Below are 13,933 nucleotides of genomic sequence, written 5' to 3'. Positions count from 1 at the left end.
GCTTCAGACCAAGGAATGGAAGTTGCTGCCTCTTGACAGCCTGTGCTTTATTCTTCCCTCATAAAAAGGATCCTAAGTAAAGAACACCAGCAGTGACTTGAGTAGCTTCTGGGCATTTTTTTGTTCTTATGATCTAAAGTCCACTTATTGTGTTTTCTGTTATTTGAGGTCATCAAACTTTGATCACTAGGGGAGAGTGTGGGGTTTTGCCTTGATCTTGGAGCTCACACTACAGGCTGATTTTTAAAAACACATATGAAAGCTTTATTTTAAAATTTAAAAAGTCACAATTTATTTGTGTCAGTGGAAAATGTTTCAGAATGGTGAAATTCAAAACAGCACTAATTAGAATTAATTAATAAATGGGCACAGGAACATGCCAGTAATACCCAAATTCCTCAAATGCATTTGAGTATTTTGTGAAATGTAACAGTGGTCTCTTTTTCTGCATCTGTTTGACCAGATGTGCACATGCTTACCTCTGGGTTACCATGTGTAAATGGTAGGTGGAGGCTGTAGAAAAGGTGATTTGCCATAGCACCTGCCCACTATATCCACTATTTCCTGCATGCTATAATCAGACTGAAAAGATTAAATTTTCTTTTATATTTTAATGATAGTATGATAATTTTAATATGTAAATAAGCATACCCTTTAATAAATGGAAGCAACAATTCCTTTTATTCATTAAAGCACAGAATTTTAACACCAGAAAAAAATGCTAGAGATCATAAAGGAACCTGGGCTTCAATGGCCTTCATGCTTGCCGGGGGTCACTAAGCTAAATAGCAAGAAAGGGAGGTTTCCATACAAAATTCAACTCCTGGCATTACTTCAATGTTTCTTTTAGCATCAACCTGTATTATTATTTATTTTTGGAAAGTAATTTTCCAAGTAATATTTTAGCAGAGAGGAATTTTGTTCTATTATTTCCAATGCTCCTTTTAATTACATAGAGAGAATTGGCAAATGCTTCCGAAGTCCAACTCAATTCCACTGTATGGATAGATTTCATACATTGGGGAACCGAGTCAAGGGGATAAAGATAAATTAAAATCATTTGAAACAAAGCATGAATTATTTTATGTGAAAGAATAATTTTTTGCTTTTCTTTCACGTTGAAATTTGTGGTTTTAAACATATTTCTTTTCTTATTCTATGTTTTATTTTCTAACAAGTAAGAAACAATCTAATCAAAATAGTGAGAAATACTCAGATGCCTTCTGAGTAGAAAGTAAATCTAAGTAGTTCAAACTAAGAACATATCTGGGACTCATAGTTTCCTGTCATCTCCAGGGAATGGCTATACTTCTTCCTAGTTGTGAGGAGTATCCATAGTACGCAAATATTTATCTAATCATTCATAAACAAATGAAATAATGGCTATCTTCATAATATGTTGCATCAGATTCAGTTAGCTCTCCAAAAAGAATATAAGGCATATGATCCTTGGCCTCAAAGAATTAATCATCTTATTAGGAAAATACATATATATGCACAGTCAAATCAAAAATAATAATAAAACACAAGGTGTAATTAAAATGAAATATGTCATAAATACCATCCTCACTAGAGGAAGTCAGACAGTGCACAGGTTTTGAAAGATGATTACGATTTGGTAAGTGGACAAAAGAAAGCCATAGGCTAGGGATAAACATCTATAAAGACTCTGAGTTGTAATACATGATCTGGATTTGAGGAACCATGGATTGGACAATCTATTGGATTCAATGGAGAATCCATAGGAAGTAGTTGAAGTTAGTTTTACAGCAAAAGTAACAGACATGGAATCCCAACAAAAAACTATGGATTTGATTCCTACAAAGCAGCACTTCTCAAAATGCTTCTCTGTACACCAAACCTTATTAGGGATAAAGATTTGTGGTTAAATAGTTGGAAAAACCTGCCAACCCTAGCCTGTTTCTGGGAATGTATGTGCACACCAGCATGTTAAGAACTCTGAGAAGATCTGCTATTAAAAATTCCACCAAATCTTATTTAATTTACCCTTTGTCACTATTTTTAATCTCAATACGTTTAATTTTTCTAAATATCCTTGGCATCATCTGTTCCAATGTGGAGTATTTCTCAAAATAAAACTTGGGTATTTTTGCAGAAGATAGCAATAAAGTCTTATAAATAGGAAAGTGGTACAATGAAATTTCTCTTAAAGAGGTAAATATGAAAGTTATATAAATTCAAATAACCTCTGTTCAGTTAGGGTTTGGTATGTACAGTCTGTCCAATTTGTGTTTAATCGTTGTTCTCCACAGTGTTCACCATTTTAACAACTGAATTACTAGATTTTATTGTTTTTAGGCACTATCAAATATGATAAATCATTGTAATGTTCAACAAATTTGACAAGATTCTCCCACCAGAATTTACAAAGTGATGAGTCACTTCAAATGTTCATACACTTAATAAATATTAAATGACCTCCTATAGCAAAGACAAAACTTATTTAGAAAGCAAAGGGAAATAAGCAAAACAGAAGTGTAATAATCATAACTTCTGATCAATGAAAATGACAGTGAAGCAAAGAAGAGTTTTTGAACTCTATTCCATGATGACTTAAAATACGCTAAATTATTCTTGGTATGAATGTGACTGTGTTGTTTTGAATCAGATGCTTTCTCATGTTTGGTAATTATACCTACGTTGGATTTTAAAAGAGAATCTGCTATAGGAGAAAGGACTTTTTCCTAGGACAGGCATTTTCTGAGCCTGGCTCTCCAAGGTCCCCTTGGGGGTTTGCCTGAGAAACATTAAGAATTCCTCTCCTGAAAGTTTCTAAAACCACAGACATCATTTTAAAAACTCATTTAGCAATTTCAACATAATAATGTCAGGGTAATAACTCTGCCATAAAAAAGCTGGTTCTCTGAAATCTACTGAAGAAATAGCAAGCAGAAATAGATATTAAAAGTAAAAAGCTCTTCAAGGGGCTGTAAGAATTGAGAGACTAGCATGACAGCTTACCTCTCAACTATGATGCCTTCTGAAAATACTTAGGTTTCTTAATTATTTAGTAAAAGGTTTTGCAGATAGAAGTGATCAAAGTTATCATTGCTATATTCTATTAAGCAAGGAATAGGGAATGTATGTTTACATGTTAGGACACACACATAGAGCAGCAAAGAGCTTTTGAAATATCTGGCATCCCTGATTTTATATATATATATAAAATATTATATATTTTTTTTACAAAATAAATAATGGCTATATTAAGCATGCTCCTGCTATTTCACTTCCATTACTTTGTATGAAACTTGAATATTACTGATAAATAAGTTGAAGCCCAGTGAGTTTTAATGATTTGCCCAAGGTCACCTGTCAAAAAACTTGTGATTAGAGGTAAGCTTGTTCACAGATAGTTTTCATTATATCTTTCAGTCAAATCTCAGTGAGAGGTGTGAAAGAAAGTTTGTATTAGCAGTTTTTCTGACAATTGGTAATTGTTGACCAGATTCTCAACATACAACCAGTCCTACACTAAAGGACTGACCTAGCCTTAACAATTACTTAAAATGGGATGTAGGTTGGTTCTCCATTCCATATTTTGCTACTTAGTTCTATATTTTAATGAGAATTTCTAGATTTTTAAAATAGGAAATTTATCAGTTTTCCTAATTTTGCAAAATGTAACAAAAATGTTCTACTTTAAGCATTCTGTTCGTTTTACAATTGCCTTTATAGTTACATTTATAATGCCCCTATCTCTATTTAGTTTATTAGTCTGGTTTTATGTAATTTTTTTAAAAAGTGTTATTAGTGTAAAAATAATATTTTACTTATGTAGACAAATGTTTCCATCAGTGGACTTAGAAAAAATGTCTGTATACAATGTATAGACTCTTCCTGTAATCTTTCTCCCATATCCATTTCTTAATAAACTAGAGGCCCAGTGCATGGAATTTGTGTGAGGGTATGGTCCCTAGGTCTAGCCTGCAATCAGGGCAATCTTCCCCAGCTGCTCACAGCTGGCCCCCCGCCCCGGTTTTCTGTTCACCATCAGGTAATTGGTGCCTGATGGTTGGAGGAAGGGACCAAGTGGTCAGCTGTTCCCGCCCACTCACCAGCCCCTCCCCCGCAGCAGGTGGCCATCAGATGACAGGAACCTGCTGGCCAGGGAAAGGAACCAAGAGGTGGTCAGTGTGCCTCATAGTGACTGGTCCAGCGATAGTTCTGGTCATTCTGACATTAGGGTCAATTTGCGTATTACCCTTTTATTATATAGGATATTTGTGGTATAAAGTTAAAGTAATTTTCTTCTTTTTAATTAAAAAGCTGTCAATATTAAAGAGAAGTATTGTAATTGTCAGAAAGAGAGATCAGATTCATTGTGTTTTTGTGATAATCATAAGGGGGTTTACTATTTATTTATTTATTAAATTTATCCTTATTGTTGAAAGTATTATAAGAGGTTTTACATCTTTCTCACACACACACCCCCCCCCCCCCCGCAGCTTGCCTTTTGTTCAAAGTAATGCGTTCTTCATAGTAGCCTTTTCAGGCTCCTCCGGTGCACATACTGCAAAAATTATAAGATGAAGTACAATGGGTTTATGTTGTTGATGTCTGTCCACCAGGGGCTTTACCAGCTGAAATTGTCAAGTTGGACTTAAACCAATGCTTAATGCTAAAAGGTAAGTGAAATTTCAGCTGTGCTGCAGAACGCTTGCAAGTGTGTCTTCATTAAATCAATGATGTTCTCCAAAAGAGAGTTATTTCCAGTCAAAAATACAATTTGGCTCCACTATCAGATGGTGTGGAAAAAAATTCAATAAACAGAAAGTCTCAGCCAGATGCAAGAGGCAGATTGTACCTTGGCACCTCTCCCACTTCGAGATGATCTTCATAAGAAGTGGCACATCATGTGACGTCATGTCAGAGTCTTCCCTTTCAGTCCGTGCAATCCCTAAATGGTAATAAGTTAGGTGGAAACCTCAGAAGCACAGCATCTAGTGGGTTACTAGTCCCCCTTTTATTCTCGAGACCTCTTTGATTTCTTTGGACCTAGAAAGGAACTACTTCTTACTTTGCTATTGCTAGTGTTTGATGTACCACAAAGATATATGAGGAAAGAGTAACTGTACAGTTTCCAATCACTGCTCAGATCTTATTTTGTGGGGAAAAATCATATCATTTGTTCACACTATTTCAAAACTCTTTCATTTGTCCTTTATTCTCTTCTGTAAGAAATACATTTTATTTGCCTTAATATTTTCATGACAATCATTGTCAATGTTTTCATGTGGAGATGATGGCTTTCCAACCCTGATGCACAGCTGTTGTTCTGGAATTTTATTTTTCACATCTACTGAGTTAGTCCCATTGTTTATAAAGTCTTGTTATTAGTCTTCATATATTTTTTTATGTGTACCTCTCAACTGAATATTTCAGAAAGGGTAACTGGAAGATTAATATCCTGATTCTGTATATATTTAAAAACACTTGTCCTTCAAACTAACCAACACTAGGCATAAAATTGTTATTAATTTACGAATATAGCAAATGTCCTAATTGGCTTTAAAAAACCTCACAACTTTACTTATCTTATACTTCTGTAGGTCAGACATCCAACACAGACCTCATTGGGGGTGGCACCAGGACTGAATTCCTTTCTTGAGGATCTGGGAATATTCCGTTTTCTTCTCATTCAGGTTGTTGGCAGAATTCAGTTCCTTGTGCTTACAAGGCTGAGGTGACCATTAAAAAAATATTTTTAATTATTTTGTATTACTTTTTAGAGAGAGAGGAAGGGAAAAGGGGAGAGGGAACCATTAATATAAGAGCGAAACATTGACAGGCTGCCTCCTGCACGAGACCACAACCCAGGCATGTGAACTGGGGATTGAACCCGTAACCTTTTGGTGAACGGAATGACACCCAACCAACTGAGCCACACCAGCCTGGGCAGGTGACCAATTTTTTTGCTGGGTGTAAACTAAGGACTATTTCACGAGTCCAGAGACCACTGAATACTTTGGCTCTTTGCCCCCTGCTTCCATCTGTAAAGCCAGCAACGGTGGACCAAAAGCTCAGGTCTCATTTCTCTGACCCTTCTGTTGTCACATGTCCCTCTGACCCAGCCAGAAAAGGTTCTAAAAAACGGTGACAGTGTGGCTATTCCAGGATAATCTCCCCATCTCAGGTTCTATAAACTTGATCCCATTGGCAAAGTAACTTCTGTTATATTATAATGTAACATATTCACAGGTTTGGGGAATCAGGCTGCGAGCCTCTTTAGGGGCCATTATTCTGCCTAGGTTCAAAAACATTTTCCCTCAAAAATTTAGAGGCACTGCTCTTTTCTTCTTCCACCATCAAGCATTATGTTGATGTGAATAATTTTATGTCAGCTTTATTTTTATTCCTCCATTGGTAACTACTTATCTCTCTGGAAAATTTAGGAGGTTATCTTCACCCTTGAAATTCTAACAGCCCATGTGTTTAGTTGTGGTCTTTTTCAATTTTTCCTGTTTGGCAGTCAGAAGGCTCTAGTAATGTGATTTCTCAGGTCTTTCTTTAGGTCAGAAAAATTTTCTTGTAGAAATTTTTTTGAATCAGTGATCCTCATTCTACTTTTTATATCCATCATTGGGTCCATGCACTTAGTAAATATTTATGTGAGTGAGTTACAGTGGACATATAGATTTGGCTGTCAAGAGCAGAAAGAAACTGAGAATGCGTATTTATGAAGAAGCTAAAGGGAGAAACCAAGAAGAATACTTCCATTTAAGGTTAAGCAGGAAAAAAGGAGGGCCGTTTTTCTTGTGGAATGGCAACATTAGCAGGAAATTTCTTCTGGCAAAATTCCATTCCCTAAAATCTCCAAATTCCCCCCTGAATTACAGAAGTCTACTTAATTTTCAAGATTACAGAAGTTTTCTGATTTGCTAAGAAGAGTTTCCAACATTTCATAATTTGAAAATGTGTTGTAAACTATAAAGTGCTATAGAGATTTAAATTGTTAATTGTTAATGTGATTGCTATTATCTCAGAATGCTTGCATTCTTTCAATGAATACTTACCAAATTTTCTTTAACTTTATTGAGGAATAATTGACAAATATAGGGTATCCCCAAAAATGTATGAACACTTTAACAACTGATAATTCACTTAATTTTCTCTCCTTTTCTGGCTTAACTGATTTGAAATAATGGGTGGAGCAAGACTAAGCTTTGAACAAAGAAAATTGATCCTAAAATTCCACTAGACTTTTTCTAATGGAGATACATAAAAGATAAACTTTACTGTACAAAACTGGCAACAGTCAATGAATTGAGGGTGATAAATACCTAACAAAATAATTCTTGATGTTTGTGACTTCATTGCTTCATGTTATCAACAGAACCTGGACCAGAACGGTCATCAATTTGAAAACAGGCATTGACAAAAAATATTATTCATTTCTATAGATTCTTTTAAATTTTGAAATTGCACTGTGTGTTAATAAGCACTGACTTTATAATCATTCAAAGTGTGTACACATTTTGGGGGGATAATTATATATACTTAAAGTATACAGTGTGATAATTTGATATACATATAGATTGTGGAATTATTACCACAATCAAGATCGAGATAACACAACCATTGCCTCAAATAGTTAACTCTTTATTGGTGTGTGGTAAGAATGCTTAATATCTACTTTCAGCAACTCTGAAGTATACAATATCATATTATTAACTGTAGTCACCATGCTGTACATTATATTTTAGTTTCAGAACCAAAATTTCTTATGAGATTCAAATTAAGCCTCAATTGTCCCAGGTCTTTTTTTCTCTCTATTTTCTCCTACTTTAGTATTTCTGTTAGGATATATCTTGAATATTTACATGTACACTACCAATAAGATTTACACTGAGGTCACCCAAAGGGGAAATTTGAAACTCAGATTCTAGCTCCAAAAGACAGAAAAATATTTGGGATAATTGTTGCCTGTTTGAAAACATTGAAGGAGAAAAGATTACAATTTAAAATATCCTTTTTTAAAAGATGCCATCTGAGCATCCTAATATATAAAAACCCTGGGTCCATAATGACCAGTAACGACCGGAGGCTGGACAAACCGGAAATCAGTCCTGCAGTCAGCGCTGGGTTTCAGTAGCGACCTTCACAGCCGCTGCCACATGCTGTGGTATAAAACACAGTGTGCAAGTGATCAGAAGCGTAGGCACCACCTCCATGCCACGCCCCCCGCCCCCCCCCCCCTTCCATCAGTCCCACCAGCCCTGAGGTGCCCTCCCCAGCTGTTTCTGGTGAGGCCTGAGGGAGGAACCTGCCCTCGGAGCATGGAGGCACTGAGTCCTGGGTCCCTGCAGCAATGACTGTGAGAGCTCCTGATGGCCTGCAGGCACTGCTTCAGCTCGGCCTGCAGTCTCTGATTGGCACCCTTCACAGCTGCTGCCACATGCTGTGGTATAAAACACAGTGTGCAAGTGATCAGAAGCGCAGGCACCACCTCCATGCCACCTTTCCCACTTCCATCAGTCCCACTGGCCCTGAGGTTCCCTCCCCGAGCTGTTTCCAGCGAGGCCTGAGGGAAGAACCCACCCTCAGAGCACCAGGGGCACCCAGCAGCAGTCGGTCCTGGGTTGCTGAGGCGGAGGCCAGGGCACAGTAGAACTCTGGGTCTGGCCCAACAGGGGGTGTAGCCAGCTTTCAAACCGGACCCTGACAGGAGGGAGGAGGGAGACCCATTCCTCACAGAATCGGCTGTTGAATAGCTTGCTGTCAGTGGCCTGCCAGCCAGGAACCCCATTCACCTGCACTCTGGGTTAATGAAGGATAGCAGGCTGAAAAGCAGGCTGCATGGGGTGACCAGGCTGGCAGGGGGGTTAGTGAGGGATGACCAAATGACTAAACAGCAGGCTGTGTGGGGTGACCAGGCTGGCAGGGGGGGCAGTTAGAGGTGATCAGGCTGGCAGGAGGGGCAGTTAGGGGTGATCAAGCAGGCAGGCAGGTGAGCAGTTAGGAGCCAGCGGTCCTGGATTGTGAGAGGGATGTCCGACTACGGTTTTAGGCCTGATCCCAGGGACATCCTAAACTGGCAGTCGGACATCCCCTGAGGGATCCCGGATTGGAGAGGGTGCAGGCTGGGCTGAGGGTTCTCTCCCCACCCCCACCCGCCGCCCCCCCCACACACAAATTTTGTGCACCGGGCCTCTAGTAGATAATAATAGATGATGTGTGGCTGAGACATAATGAGTTTTTCAGTCCTTTCTATAGGATAGTAGTAGACAATTCTATCATTTCAATATATGAATATTTTTGCAACTGGCCCCAAATAAAAATTTTTATCCAGAGTCAGTCTTCTTGTCCTGGTGATCATAATAGCAAGACAATGAACAGGGTCTGCTGCACAAATTAACATTGTAATGACGATCCAAATTTGCTCGTTATCCCTTGAAACAGCAGTCAGAAGGTACAGAGGGGACGGGATAATGCTCTTCTTTTGCGTACTTTACAAGGAGAAGGAAGCAATTTAAATAAAATATCTGAAAATAAACTGTTGGGAATTTGTCAGAAATGTGTCCCTGGTCTCTGCAGGAAGTCTGTGAGGAGAGTTGAAGGGCTGTAATGATGAGGAAGCTTTTGCCCTGTCTATGATACATTGAGTACATGGGGATAGCTCTTCTACAACTATGTCTGTTTCTGTATACCCCCTGTGGGGGTCCCTTCTGTCCCTCCCCAGGCTAGTCAGCAGGCTCCAAAACAAACTATTTTTCTAAAGGGGTTATTTAAGATGTGGTGATTTTCCTATATGATTCACATTTACTTCTCACCCAGATTTGGTGAACTGTACAATCTATTATTTATTAGATTACTAGAGGCCCGGTACACAAAATTCTTGCACAGGTGGGGGGTTCCCTTAGCCCAGCCTGCACCTTCTCCAATTGGGGACCCCTTGGGGGATGTCCCACTGCAGGTTTAGGCCCGATCCCACAGGGGTTAGACATCCCTCTCACAATCTGGGACCTCTGGCTCCTAATTGCTCACCTGCCTGGCTGCCTGATCACCCATAACCACTCTGCCTGCCTGCCTGCCTGATTGTCCCTAACTCCTCTGCCTGCCTGCCTGATCACCCCTAACTGCTCCCCTGCTGGCCTGGTCGCCCCCAGTGGCCCTTCCCTGACAGCCTGGTTGCCCCCAACTGCCCTCCCCTGCAGGCTTGATCTGGCCCCCAACTACCCTTCCCTGCTGGCCTAACCACCCCTAACTACCTCTGCCTTGGCCCCCACCACCATGGCTTTGTCCAGAATGAAGTCGGATGTCTGGAAGATGGCCAATCAACCCGGTCTAATTAGCATATTACCCTTTTATTAGTATAGATAGTCTATTATTTATTTTAACATCTAGAGTTCTGGGGACCGTGATCGCGCTCCTCCTGTCTTTGGCCAAAAGTGCCGGGAGTGCTATCGCACTCTTCCTGCAGTGTCCAGTTCTAAGTCTGCTTTTATTAGTGATGATAATATTGCTAAATATGTCAATTCTTGCTGTGAAGATGATGATTTTGTGGAAGATATTGAATATGTAACTTCATTTACTTGCGATTCATAATTTTTTTCCTAAACTGCTGTAAAATCAGCAAAAATGCCTTGGCAATTTTAGCATAGTTCCTAGGATATTGGTTGGCACTCAAAGGGTTAAAATATATTTATGGTCTTCACCCACCACAAAGAACTGAAATAAGAGGCATCTTTTTAAAAGCTGCCTTTGAATAGAACCATAAAAATGGCTTCCTATTTTCAAAGTTACATTTTAAATAAGAAAAATTAATTTCTCAAATAAGTCACCCAATAATTTAAAATCTAGTGGAGCTCTTCCACCCTTGTTGCCACATCTTTGGTGCAATTTCCTTCTCTCAGATCTGTCTGGGAGAATCCACCGCCATCTGCCACCATGGTGAACTTCAGAGCAGATCAGATCTGGGCCATCATGGACAAGAAGGCCAATATACAGAACATGTCTGTGATCGCCCACGTGGACCATGCTGATGGACTCCCTGGGGTGTAAGGTTGGTATCATTGACTCTGCCCAGGTTGGGGAGACCCACTTCACTGATGAGCAGGAATGTTGCATCACCATCAAGCCAACGGCCATCTCCCTCTTCTACCGGTACAAGACCTCAGAGAATGACTTGAACTTCATCAAGCAGAGCAAAGATGCTTTCAGTTTCCTTATCAATCTCATTGACTCTCCTGGACATGTGGACTTTTCCTTGGAGGTGACAGCTGTCCTCCGTGTCACTGATGGTGCCTTGGTGGTAGTGGACTGTGTATCTGGCATGTGTGTGCAGACGGAGACAGTGCTGAGGCAGGCACCGCAGAGGCATTAAGCCTGTTCTGATGATGAACAAGATGGACTGGGCTCTTCTTGAGCTACAGTTGGAGTCTGAGGAACTCTATCAGACTTTCCAGCACATTGTGGATAATGTCAATATCATCATCTCCACCTATGGAGAGGGCAAGAGTGGCCCCATGGACAGCATCATGACTGACCCTGTCCTCAGGACTGTTGGCTTTGGGTCTGGTCTCCATGGTTGGGCCTTCACCCTGAAGCAGTTTGCAGAGATGTATGTGGTCAAATTTGCTGCCAAGGGTGAGGGCCAGCTGGGGCCTGCTGAGCGGGCCAGGAAAGTGGAGGACATGATGAAGAAGCTGTGGGGTGACCGGTACTTTGAACCAGCCAATGGTAAATTCAAAAGTCCGCCACCAACCCTGATGGCAAGAAGCTGCCATGGACATTCTGCCAGCTTACCCTGGACCCCTTCTTCAAGGTATCTGAAGCTATCATGAATTTCAAGAAAGAGGAGACAGGAAAATTGATTGAAAAACTGGACATCAAGTTGGACAGTGAAGATAAGGACAAAGAAGGCAAACCACTTCTGAAGGCTGTGATGCACTGCTGGTGATGCCAGGCTGCAGATGATCACCATCCACCTGCCCTCCCCTGTGACAGCCCAGAAGTACCACTGTATGAGGCACCCCCCCCCACACACACACACAACGATGAGGCAGCCATGGGCATTAAAAGCTGTGACCCCCCAAAGACTCCTTATGATGTACATTTCCAAAATGGTGCTGACTTCTGACAAAGGCTGGTTCTATGCCTTTGGCCGAGTCTTCTCAGGGCTGGTGTCCACTGGCCTGAAGGTCAGGATCATGGAGCCCAACTACACACCAGGGAAGAAGGAGAACCTGTACCTGAAGCCCACCCAGAGAACAATCTTGATGATGGGCCATTATGTGGAGCCCATGGAGGGCATGCTTTGTGGGAACATTGTGGGCTTGGTGGATGTGGACCAGTTCCTTGTGAAAACAGGCACCATCACCACCTTCGAGCACGCCCCCAACATGCGGGTGATGAAGTTCAACATGAGCCCTGTCATCAGGGTTGCTGTGAGGCTAAAAATCTGGCTGACCTGCCCAAGCTGGTGGGGGGTTTAAAGCGGCTGGCCAAGGCAGGCCCTATGGTGCAGTGTATCATTGAGGAGTCAGGGGAGCACATCATCGCTGGGGCTGGTGAGCTGCACCTGGAGATTGCCTGACAGACCTGGAGGAGGACCATGTCTAATTCCCATCAAGCAATCCGATCCTGTTGTGTCTTATCATGAGACAACCAGTGAGGAGTCGAATGTGCTCTGCCTGTCCAAGTCTCCCAATAAGGACAATCAACTGTCCATGAGGACTCGGTCCTTCCCCAGCAGACTGGCTGAGGGCATTGACAAGGGTGAAGTGTCTGTCGGCCAGGAGCTCAAGCAGCTGGCTGATATCTGGCTGAGAAGTACAAGTGGGATGTGGCTGAGGCCTGCAAGATCTGGTGCTTCAGGCCCATTGGCGTTGGGCCCAATATCATTACTGATATCGTCAAAGGTGTGCAGTATCTCAACGAGATCAAGGACAGCATAGAGGCAGGCTTCCAGTGAGTCACAAAAGTGAGGGCACTGTGTGAGGAGAACATGCAAGGTGTATGCTTCGATGTCCATGATGTAACACTGCATGCTGATGCTATCCGCCTCAGGGGTGGCCAGATCATCCCCACAGCCCGGTGCTGCCTCTACTCCAGTGTGCTAACTGCCCAGCCCTACTCCTGAAGCCCATCTATCTTGTGGAAATCTAGTGTCCAGAGCAAGTGGTTGGTGATATCTACAGAGCCCTGAACAGGAAGCAGGGCCATGTCTTTGAGGAGTCCCAGGTGGCTGGCACCCCCATGTTTGTTGTGAAGGCCTACCTGCCCATCATTTAGTCCTTTGGCTTCATCGCCAAACTGAGATCCAACACAGGTGGCCAGGCTTTTCCACAGTGTGTGTTTGACCGTTGGTAGATCCTGCCAGGAGACTTCTTTGGTAACACCAGCCTCCCCAGCCAGGTGGTGGCTGAGACATTCAAGCACAAAGGCCTGAAGGAAGGCATCCCAGCCCTCGAAAACTTTCTGGACAAATTGTAGGTTGCCCTTCCTGCAGCCTGCCACCCAGGGGCCACCCCCTCATCGGCTCATGATCAACCACAACAAACCTGTGGAGAGCGGCTACAGTGTTTGGACAGGTTCAAGCCTCAGACTGATGAGAGGGGATAGTCCTCTCATTGCCACATGCAAGTCCCAGTCCACTCATTGCCACTTGCAAGTCCCGTGCAAGACATGTGGCCCCACGTGTCTAAGTAATGTGGGCTTGATAGAGTTCAGGTGCATGTAATTGAGTAGATTAGAAGATTTTAAACATCTTAACCACACCCTTACTTTACCTAGTGGAATCTGCCTATAAAATAAAGACTTGGCTTGCGGGTGCTGTTGCTGTCTCTCCATCAGAGAGTAGCGTCCAGCCAAGACTCAGCTTTCGTTCTCTTGTCTGTCTTTTCTAAATCCTTCACCACCCCCCCACCCTTCCTCAGGTTAACCCTTGGCCGTGCTGGCGTGGCACAAG

At 41.8% G+C, this 13,933-nt stretch overlaps 1 pseudogene across 1 annotated transcript; it reads left to right on the top strand.

Moving 5' to 3' along the window:
• Positions 1-10,911: 10,911 nt before the first annotated feature.
• On the top strand, positions 10,912-13,458 carry LOC308514630 (elongation factor 2-like; annotated as a pseudogene). Its single transcript has one exon. The product of its transcript is annotated as an elongation factor 2-like (transcript).
• The last annotated feature ends 475 nt before the right edge of the window (positions 13,459-13,933 follow it).

The sequence above is a fragment of the Myotis nattereri genome (assembly GCF_964212035.1).
Source record: "Myotis nattereri genome assembly, chromosome: 2".
Taxonomy (NCBI): Eukaryota; Metazoa; Chordata; class Mammalia; order Chiroptera; family Vespertilionidae; genus Myotis; species Myotis nattereri.
Note: the sequence above shows the minus strand (reverse complement) of the source record. Positions and strands in the feature narration are given on the sequence as shown.